This window comes from Lutra lutra, chromosome 7 (genome assembly GCF_902655055.1).
Source record: "Lutra lutra chromosome 7, mLutLut1.2, whole genome shotgun sequence".
Lineage (NCBI taxonomy): Eukaryota > Metazoa > Chordata > Mammalia > Carnivora > Mustelidae > Lutra > Lutra lutra.
In genome coordinates, this window is record NC_062284.1 from 50940536 (window position 1) to 50951490 (window position 10955).

Below are 10955 nucleotides of genomic sequence, written 5' to 3' on the forward strand. Positions count from 1 at the left end.
AGTTTCTGGAGTGAGAAGAGCTGTTCCGGTTGGGCGGACCCAGGTTGGGTCCAATGGAGCGGAGGAGGAAGGGAAGAATTTCTTCCGTAGGGTCCTTTGGCAATATCTACACTCTTGGTCTCAGGTTGGGGGTTCAGAAGACAACGCTGAAAAACCAGCAGAAAGGATATAGCTAGGAAGTGTAGGCAAAACTCCCCTGTAGGTTTGGTAGCGTGGCCGAGCGGTCTAAGGCGCTGGATTTAGGCTCCAGTCTCTTCGGGGGCGTGGGTTCGAATCCCACCGCTGCCAGAGTTTTGTTTCTAATCGTAAGTAGTTATAGCCTTCATCTTCCCTTCAAATAAAAGTGTAGATTCCTGCGGGATTTGGCCAAATCTCAAAACGTAGTATCTGAATTTTCTGAACACTCGGCTCTAGACTGACGGAATGCGACTAGTGAATGAATGACTCTGTTTACAGGCGTGGAGCTCGTAAGTCAAGCGGATCTCTAGAAGACACACTCCTCCGGATCCTCGACCTCCCTTCTGTTTAAGGGAGAGAATAGGTGTTGCTTGCCAAAGAGATGGCATTTAACCTGGAGCACTCTAGAGAGTGGAGATAGCTTTGGAATCTTGACATAACCTTGAAAGCGCAGTAGAAGTTAAGGTGGGGCATAGAGGGGATCAGGGAGTGAAGTGAGCCTTTGTCTAACCGTTTGCTCCTAAGAGTTAACTCGAAAAAATTCGGCAATCCTACTCAGAACTGAAGTGACAAATTCAGACAGTCGAACCGAGCATCCAAAGTGGTACCTGGTGCTTCCTCCCAGACCACTAATGGGTCACCTATAGGGTGTTCCTTCTTATTTCCCTTTCCACTTGCCTCTGGTGTCCACACAGCTACATCACCCCTTTCCCTGCCTCCCTCCCTTTCTGCCTCTCCCTCCAAGCTCACCATAAGGACAGCAAAGATGTGTGTTAGGCACAAAGATAATCATTGAAGGAGGCGGCTGCTCACCAGGTCAGGGAAGTGATTCAATAACCAGTCTTAGTCAGGCAAGGAAAAACACCCGGACTCCCACCTAACCCGAAAAGAGTCCTAGGATGGGTTTGAAGTCAGAATTATAGCTCTTTAAGAAACATTCTCACTTTCTGTCCTTTGAGGGCAATGCCTTTCCTGCCCCATGTATGTGTACAGCCTTTGGTACCCAGAGGGTGAATTGGGCATGATTTGGATACATATATACAGATTTGAATACATATTGCTTACAGATTTATGTTCAGGCATGGTCCCCTCCTCAAGACTTCAAGAAGGAGTAATGGGCTCATTATGGTAAATGGTGATGGAACCTGACTGGCCTGTGCCCTAAAGGAGGCAAGAGTTCAGACTGTCCATGTGGCTAACTCTAGTCAACCTCAACAATGATGACATTTTAGACTGGATAAATCTTTACTGCGGGGGTTGGGGGTCATGTGTATTGTAGGATGTTTAGTAGCAGTAGTATTGTCCCAGTTATGACAGGATATCAGTAATATTGTCCCAGTTATGAAAACTGAAAATGTTTCCAGACATTATCAATGTCCCCTTGGACATTGGAGGCAAAATCATCCTTAAAGACTGAGGGTGCAACTGTCATGTCCCACTGTGTGGCTGGTCTTCTCAATACCCCAACGGTGACTTTTGAAGGGCAAAGTTTTCTAATTTTGTTGAAGTACAATTAATCATGTTTTTCTTTTATGGATCATGCTTGTGGTGTTGCATCTAAAAAAAAATCTTTCCCCGATGCAAGATGACAAAGATTTCATTCTAATTATTTTGTGGTTTAGATTTATGATCCACTTTGAGTTCATTTTTTATGTGAAGTAAGGATCAAAATTGTTTTTTTAACATTTGTTGAAAAGACTACCTTTCTAAACAGCACATTTATCATGAGCACTCAGTAATGTATAGAATTGTTAAATCACTATATTGTACACCTGAAACTAATATAATGCTGTATGTTAACCATGCTGGAATTAAAATTTTAAAAATTTAATAAAAAATATATTTGAAACGGTCACCTTTCTCTACAGAATTGCCTTTGAAACTTTGTCAACCATCAATTGATAATATTATTTGTGGTTCTGTCTCTGTACTCCTGTTCCATAGATCTATTTTTCATATTTTAATGCCAATACTATAGTCTTGATTATAGTAGCTTTTAATCTTGATGCCAGGCAGAGTGACTTTGCTCCAACTTTATTGGTCTTTTTAAAGTTGTTTTTGGCATGCTATGTCTTTGAATTTCCATGTGAATTTTTGGAATCAGCTGGTCAATTTCTAAAAACAAAATAAAACCAAGGGTACCTGGCTGGCTCAGTTGGAAGGCAAGTGGCTCTTGATAATGGGGTTGTGGGTTCGAGCCCCACAGTGAGTGTAGAGATTACTAAAATAAGTATTCTTTAAAATTTAAAAAAAAACCTTGTCTTAAAAAATAAATAAAAACCAAATCTTGCTGTTATTTTGATTAGGGTTACACTGAATCTGTAAATCAATTTAGGGGTAATTTATATCTTAACAATATTGAGTCTTCTCATTTACAAATGTGAAAAGATTTTCCTTGTATTTAGGTTTTCATCCTTCTCAGCATTTGTGTGTGTGTACAAATCTTGGACATATTTTATCCCTAAGTATTTCATATTTAATTATTCTGTTGTAAATTGAATTGCTTTTTAAATTTTCAATTTCTGATTGTTCATTGCTAGGTATAATTATACATATGTAGATGTAGTATAAACAGTAGTAATGCAATTAATTTTAATATTTACCTTGTATCCAACAACTTTGCTAAATTCACTTATTACAGCTTTCTGTAGATTCTGTACGATTTTCACATAGCCTTTCACATTTTCTTGGAATGAAAAATACTTGTTTGTTTAAACCCGGATGCCTTCTATCCCCACGAGGACCTTTCTTGGCTGTGTCACAGCAGGTGTCCAGAGAAAATAGCCGCTGTCTTCAGCCTCTCTGACGAGACTGCAGGACACATGAGCTGTCCTCAAAAGGAATACAATGACTTGTTGAAATCTCCTCAGGCACTGGTTTTCTCTGTTGTCTGCACTTGGGAAACTATAAAACACAGAGGCTTGGATCCCACCGCTAGAGATCAGGGTGTCATCGGTCTAGAGTGCGGCCTCTGTGTGAGAAATTTTAAGAATTCCACATGTGCTTCTCACGAATCAAGTTAAGAACTGTGGCTCCAGGGACAATAGTGATTCTTTTGGACGTGATGTGCAGGGTCAACAACCGGACCAAACCAGAGTGCTTTTGAAAAATGACATCAGCTATGAAATGAAGGTGACTTATAAACAGGGGCAGAATATTCTGTGATTGTGAAATCTGCCAGATGGGAGAGGGTAGCTGCAGGGATTGGAAGCCCCAGTCTGGCGTCTGCGAAGCTATGGGACTTTCTCCTGTCACTTCTCACTAAAACGTCTTTCAGTGGAAAATGAGCACATGGTGTCACTGGGCTTGGAGGAAGGCCTGGAGAGAATGCTCCTTCCAGGGGCCCGGGCATGGCTGTGAAGGGTGCGTTGAGACAGACAGAATTTGTCCGCAGGGAACTTAAGTGCTGCTGTCTCTGCTCACCTGGACATTTCCTGCACATGTTCTGGAACAGCAAGAGCGGTCTCAGAGGGTCGGTACCGCAACGCTGAGATGCCCACGTGGTGATCTGGGAGACCCCTAAAGTCCTGAAACAGTCAAATTCTAAAGGAATGAGCATCTACCCTTCTCTCTGAGAGCAAAAAGGAGACATTTCCCAGTGTTTTAGGAATAGAGTGTAAAACCATATATGGGCTTTGTGTTCTCAGAAGAAATAATTTAGCAGAGCCGCAAGTGTGAACTGTTTGATATCTCATCTGGTAAAAGGAAGGGCTGTAGCGTTCCAAGGGCATCTTTAGTTTGTTGGTCAGACTCCAGCTCTAATTAGTGTTCAAGCATTTGCAAATGCCCTAAATCTCCATTTGATAAGTCACGCTCCCTGGAAGGTAGGATTTTATGGCCTTAATTAGCTTGACTCTTCCTTTATCTTCCTAAGAAATCTGCAGCAAGAGGGAGAGGAAGCCAACAAAAATAAAACATACTCCGCACCTGCAACAGGCCCACAGTTTTCTACTGTTTCAAATTGCATTCACTCAGTAAAATATTCCTCTTGTTAGCCCTGGGAGGGAGATGAACAATCCAGAGCCTACAAGAGAAGTAAGCTTTTGCGATGAGCCCTGCTGTTCTCCCAACCCCCTCTCCACTTGCTCTTAAGGTTAGGACTTCAGAACACAAATCTATGTGATAGAGCTGAGATGTAAAGAAAGTTACTATCAGAGAAAAAAGGCAGACCAGCCATCTCCATGTGGTAGCGTGGCCGAGCGGTCTAAGGCGCTGGATTAAGGCTCCAGTCTCTTCGGGGGCGTGGGTTCGAATCCCACCGCTGCCAAGCAGGGTTTTTGCCAGTTGAGGAACTGAGGTCAAAAGATGAGGAATAAATATTCCAATGCCTTGATAGGGTAGCACAGGATTGGGTGTGGGTTGAGTGGGTGAGTACACGAGGATCATGGAGGGCTGTCTTTCAGATCAAACTGTTGGAGTGCAGAAGGTCCCTGTTTTGCGGCTACGTAGTCTCTGGAAAGTCTTGCCATTTGGCAAAGCTTTTATAGAAATCTTCAAAGACCAAGTTCACCTGGAGGCTAGGGGACTGGAAAAAAAAATTTAAGACTTCACAGTGGTGTGTGTGTCCACAGAAGTAGCTGTCACACACGCATTGATAGGAGGATTGATGTAAGGGCTAGGAATGGACAGGGAATGTTTTTTTGTTTTACATTTTCCCCCTCATAAATGGAAATGCACAGAAGCTTTGCACCCAGTTGAGGAGCAAACATCACACAGTAACTCTTTTGGTCAGAGCGCAGAGCTCAGACCCGTCCCCAGGTCCCCACTGGCATGTTAGCTCTAGCCTCCCTGCTCCCGTTTCTTCCTCCCCACTACTAAGCCCCATTTCTAGTCTCCCAATGCAGTGTCTTCCCTTCCCTCCAGGTGTTCTTTCTGTACCTGGAAGTGAGAAGGAAGGAGAGGGTCTGAGTGAAACTGTCAACAAGGAGGCAATACTCATGGGAGGAGGGAGGTATTTCAATTCTTGCAGACTTAAGTCAGGAATCCCTGCCAACTAACTTGGAATGTTCACTTATGCTTGCTCTCAAAGAGCTGAAGAAGGTTTCCACCTCAAATCCAAACTCCTATTAGACATTTTCATCTCTTGAACTGTACGAACTTCCTGATCCGTGCGTGTAGTTTGAGAGCCCTGAAGAGTGGATGGGTGAGATTTGGTGTCCACTGTAACCCAATTTCAATCTAAGAGTTGCCCCTTTCTGTGTCTCTTTAGAGAGGCTGTGAAGGAGAGAGAGCCTTTGGGCAAAAAGGGAAACTTCATTTGAAGGAGGCAGTGAAGAAATGGAGGTGGCTCGAGTCCTTAAAAGAATGATGAAGAGAAACTTCAAGTTTTCTGGAGGCTTCTCGATCTAGGACTTTGAGTGTGGTTGTCCCCCTTTTGCTTAAGCATACCCACTTAACAAAAAATCATAATTCTTACTTAAGAAAGTATTCAGTCCCTGCACTCACCTAGCTGAACTAGAATGGAGAGAAACAGTGACGCTAGAGTGGCCTCAATTTAAATTCATGGCAGTGGTCTCAAGCATGTCTGCATGCCAATCTTACTGTTTTTCATAAGCCTTTTAGTATACATTCTTAAAGACTGTTCTTTCATCCCTTCTCCTGTGTCCTCAAAACAGCCAACACCTCCTTATACATTCTCACCCTCTGCTTTCTATTTCACTGAGAAAACAGGAGCAGCCATAGGAAAACCGCTAAGGTCCCCATTGACCTGCTTCTGAGTGTCTCTTTGCATCTTGTTGCTGTGGATGACCTATGGGAGATCCTAGGTAAGCCATCTCTGCCTTCTGTGCTCTAGATGACATCCTCGATTGCTTACCCAAGAATATTCTTTCAAACAGTTGTTTCCTCTCTCTTCTGTAGGATCATTCCCAACAGCCTACTGGTTCGCTGTTATTATGATCCTATTATCAAATAAAAATAGCACATTCTGGCAGCAATAAGGGGATCAGATACAAGGATCACCTTATATACCCACGGTCACTCTGAGTCTCCACGGGGCTCTTTCTAGGTCTCTTAGTATCATCCTAATGAGTGGTGTAAAGAGCTGAAATATGGGTGCATGGGTGGCGTGTGGGAATGGGTATTTCTTTCCTCCCTACCGCCTCCCCTCCAACGCTCCTAGGAGGTGACGTAGATCAAAATGTATGCTCCTTGAACAAATTAGTGAGTGCCTATTTTTTTTTTTTTACCCAGGATTGTGCTTGGCTCTCAGAGGCAAGGCTGGTCCTCAGGAATTTCACTTTCTAGAATGCAAAGAATTATTTTCTCAAACAAAGGGTGATACTCAACCATCTCCATCTAGTTTATAAAATGTGAAAGTAAGTGAAGAGGTTAAGTATGAGATAATGTGGCAGAGTGGTCCAGTGCCCAGGGTTTGGGTTACAGTCTCTTGGATTTGTGAGTTTAAATTCTACCACTGCCGATGCTTTGATTTTTTTAAGTTACATTCTCTTGGATTTGTGAGTTTAAATTCTACCACTGCCGATGCTTTGATTTTTTTAAATAAAAAATCCACCCTTTAAATTTCCCTTACATACTAAAAAGTCAGTACAAAAAATGCGATCTACACCAGGTGTCTGATTCTGATTCATGAGGGACATCCTCACAATCCCGCTGGGCACATGTTACTGATTCCCACTGAGAATATATATATATATGCCTTTTCTATAGTTTACAGAGAAAAGAGAATTGCTGCTCTATGAAATAACTGAAATATTGTGATCTCTAAAAACCATTCTGATTAAAGAGAACTACAGCTTCTTAGATGAGTAGCTGATTTCAGATTTGGGACAAGAGACATACACGAAGACTTGGCAAGAAAGCAAGAATTTCTGAAACTCCTGGACCACATCAAAAGTTCTCAGGAACCAACAAATTTCCATTGACCAGAGATGGAACAAACTAATGACCAAAGGAATACTTACCGCAATACATTGAAAATAACAACACATAATGTTCTTTTACATGCAGCAAGAAAAACAACTCATTGATCACCAGTGGGAATAACTAGGGAGAAAATTATTTGATCAGGAATTTGGCAATTCTTGGATAAGAATCAAGCATCATCTTTACCTATTATATGTAAATTCTATGTAAGATAAATAAGTAGCTCTACTTGGTGAATAAAAGTTCTATGAAGAGGAAATCTAGCTAATGAATATGGAAGAAATATAACATTGGAAATCATGATTTAGCTGTGAAGATATTAATGTTTAACAGTAAGTTGATGGAGGAATTTACAGTGGAAGGGTCAAGCTCTCTATATGTAAGCCCACTGACCAACATTAACATTTAAAATCGAATGTTTATTTGCCCTTGGAGGGGATACTCAATATGAAAAATACATTGAATTTCTTCTGAAGTACTTTTGTAAAAATTCTGACCTGAACTTAATCAAGCACTAACAGTTAATGTTACACTTTCAAGAAATGAAAGAGCAGTATAAATTACAACAAAAGAAAGCATTAGACAAAAAAGGAATGTACAACATTGAAAGAACTGATTCAATTTCTTTAATATCTCATTGGCAGAGAGAAGAGAAAGGAGTCAGAGAAAGAAAGAGACTGATCTAAAAGAGAGGAGGCTTAAAGACAATGCAATCAGATATATATGTAAAGCTTGTTTCACTCTTAATTAGATTAAAAACCTATTTAAGTGCCAGTTTGAGAAAATCGGGAAATTTCAATATGCACTATATATTAAAGTACAAAAGACTGAATGTTAACTTTATTAGGTATACATTTGTGGATATGAAATAAATGTTCATATGACTAGAGAATCATGCTGAAATGTAAATAGTGATGATACATGACACCTAGATTTGCTCTATCATACTTCAAATAAAAGAAAACAGAAAGGGAGACCCTGTCTGGCTCAGTTGATAGAGCATGGGACTCTTGATCTCAGGATCGTGAGTTCAAGGCCCACATCTCATATGGAGCCTGTTTTTAAAAAGAAAATAGAAGAAAAATGGACAAATAAAGAAATCAGTAAAGCCCTGGAGATTGTTGAATTTGAATAATGATTATGATTATTGTATGTCACCATTTACTTTACATGAAAATTGGTAAAATGAAGATAAAAATTAAATTCCCTTAGACTTCTGAAAATGTTCCATTTTTATACTTAGTATTTACAAAAATCTGATGTGAAATATAGTTTTCTACTTACATAGATAAAAACATTCTCATTCTCTAGAACCCATTAATATTTATTATTCTATTTTTAGTGTCCTGATATGTATCCAGAATGTGTCGGTATAGTTCCTTCGGCATGCATCCTGCTCATCTATGATTGGACTATTTCATTGTGTGAATTAGTTCCTGATAATTCAGATTAACTACCTTTATTTTAACTACCTTTACCAGAGTTTTCCCTAATAAAACTCCTGTAAGATTATGGTTAGACATTCAGGATTGACCACTCATTATTTTAACATCTACATTTTATATTCTATACCTTGTTATTCTTAATATTTTGGGGAATAGTTCAGCATATATGTAAATAAATAACCACAAACCAAATGAATTTATTGATTTTTCAATTAAAACACTTTATATTTGGGGAGTTTTATGTTAAATTAAGCACAGACTACATACAGAAAGTTCCCATACATATTTTGTCTTCCATCCACTTTTTTCTCCTATAGTGACAACGTGCGCTGCTGCAGTATATTTTGCTGCAATCAATGAGACAATCTTGACGGTTCATTAATAATTAAAATCCATGGACACATTTTCACTATGGCAAAATACCTGTGCTCAAAAGTGAAGCTTGTTCCCAACAGGGTAAATAAGAGAGGATTGCAGAAAAGCGTGAGATGACCAGAGCATGCAAAACTACAAACCCTGCTCGGCTGTCCCTTTCTGCCTGGTACCGCACAGAGAGAGCAGCACGGGCTCCAAGGAGCCGCCGCTCTCCCTGTCCTCACAGGCGCAGATATACCTGTCGCCCACTCAGGCGGCGACCGCACACTCGCTCCAGGCAAGGGCACTGGGGATGGCATGCCGGGACTCTGGGGGGACCTTCGCTGGGTGGGTGAGGTGTTCTGGGGAAGGCGAGCTCACACCAGGTGGGATCTGAAATGTCTGTGAAAGACGTGGAAACAGAGCAAACGAGTCCACCCGGGATCACACCGGGCATCTCTGCCCCTCTTGTCTTCCGTGCGCCTCCGGGAAACCCACAGAACCCTGAGCTACTTCAGCGAGCAGCCGCCCCTGCCAAAGGAATCCGGGTCGGTGCGCAGAGGAGGGGCGCCAAGGAGAGGAGCTGCGGGAGGAGGGGAGCCACACTGGCCGCGAAGCCAGGGCCCCGTGGGCGTGGTCTCCCCGCCTAGCCCCAGAGCCTTTCCTATCAGTTCCAGTGGGTGTCGCCGCGCCGAAAGTGAGCCGACGTCCTGGAGGGCAGCGGAGCCGGGAGCGTGTTGGGCGGGTGCATGGGTGGGTGGGGTGGGGATGGAGCGGGCAAGTCAGAACCCTGGGTTGGAGGAGGGGGCCGAGGGCCCTGAGAGAGGGCGCGTCTCCACCTGAGCTTGAGATCCTGCAGTTCGCGGCCGCCTACCTGGGGCCCACAGGCGTGGGTTCGCCTTTCATTTCCTCTGCAAACCCTGCCCCACCCGAACTCACGCAACCCTTTCGCCAACACCCCTTCCCCCTCCCCCGTAATCCGGTTTCTGGCCCCCGGCCCCCTCCCCCCCCGACCCTTCCCACTGAGGAAAGGAACTCGGAGAGGAGAAAGGAGGCAACAGGTGAGAGCCCGGGCCCGGGTGTCTTGAAAATCGCCGCCGCGGGGTGCCTGGCTGCGGTCAGGTCGCAGCGTGTGTTTGGCTCGCTTCAAAGGGAACTTCCGACCAATCCGAGGCAAAGTGCACCTGGGGGCAGGCGGGTGTCTTGCTCCCGTCATTTCCAGAAAGAGCAATGACTCAGCCTCGACATCGTGCACCCTTCGATAGCTCAGCTGGTAGAGCGGAGGACTGTAGACTAGACACGTGTGTGGACATCCTTAGGTCGCTGGTTCGATTCCGGCTCGAAGGAGGTGCCTGATGCTTTTGCCGGTCCTCATGAAGGTCTCCACCCGCTAGTGCCAGAGGCCGAGCAACACAGGCTGAAGCCAGGAAAACACTTTCCGAAACACTTTCCGGGAGGAACTCCTACAGCTAGTGTGTGCAACCCCCAGGGAACACACCTGCACCGTCTCTCCGCAGTTACCAGACCCGTGCCCTGCAGCTCAAAACAGTCCACCTTGCTCCTGCTCTATGAAGCAGCCCTGACCAGCCACTTCCCTCACCATCCTCTGCACTTTACAGTTTTATGCCTCCACCACTTGTGCCCTGTGTTCTGCCATTAACACCAATTTGCCCAAATGGACGGATCCCTGCCAAAGAGGTGACCAAACAGGTGCTGCCCAGGGCAAGCCCTGGAGGCACACAAACATATAGGCCACAGTAGGGGTCACTGTCAACTATGGCATCCTTTTGGAAGACTTTACTCTTTCACTCTGTATCTGTCCTCCAGTGGTACTCTGTTCTCTTCCTTCTGTTTCTGTGTGTTTTTGTTTCCTGACTCTGATGCTGTGTACATACTTTGACCTAGAGAGACAGAAACTGCTCATTTTCCTGCTTAGTGTAGTATTTGTACAGAATTGCCATTGGAGAACTTTCAAGTAATTGCCAATTCTCTACTTCACTTTAGCTGACATTTGTAGGATGCAAATGCAGTTTTGTCGATGCGGTTTCAGAGGGCTGATTATAACTGTCCATGGCCTATTTAGGTGGCTGGTCT

At 43.5% G+C, this 10955-nt stretch overlaps 3 non-coding genes across 3 annotated transcripts; all 3 read left to right on the forward strand.

The window, feature by feature from the left end:
• Positions 1-206: 206 nt before the first annotated feature.
• TRNAL-UAG (transfer RNA leucine (anticodon UAG)) lies at positions 207-288 on the forward strand. The gene has a single exon. It is a non-coding gene; the product is annotated as a tRNA-Leu (tRNA).
• Positions 289-4362: 4074 nt separating this feature from the next.
• TRNAL-AAG (transfer RNA leucine (anticodon AAG)) lies at positions 4363-4444 on the forward strand. Its single transcript has one exon. It is a non-coding gene; the product is annotated as a tRNA-Leu (tRNA).
• A 5672-nt stretch (positions 4445-10116) lies between these two features.
• On the forward strand, positions 10117-10208 carry TRNAY-GUA (transfer RNA tyrosine (anticodon GUA)). The gene is given in 2 exon segments: positions 10117-10153; positions 10173-10208. It is a non-coding gene; the product is annotated as a tRNA-Tyr (tRNA).
• Positions 10209-10955: the final 747 nt, after the last annotated feature.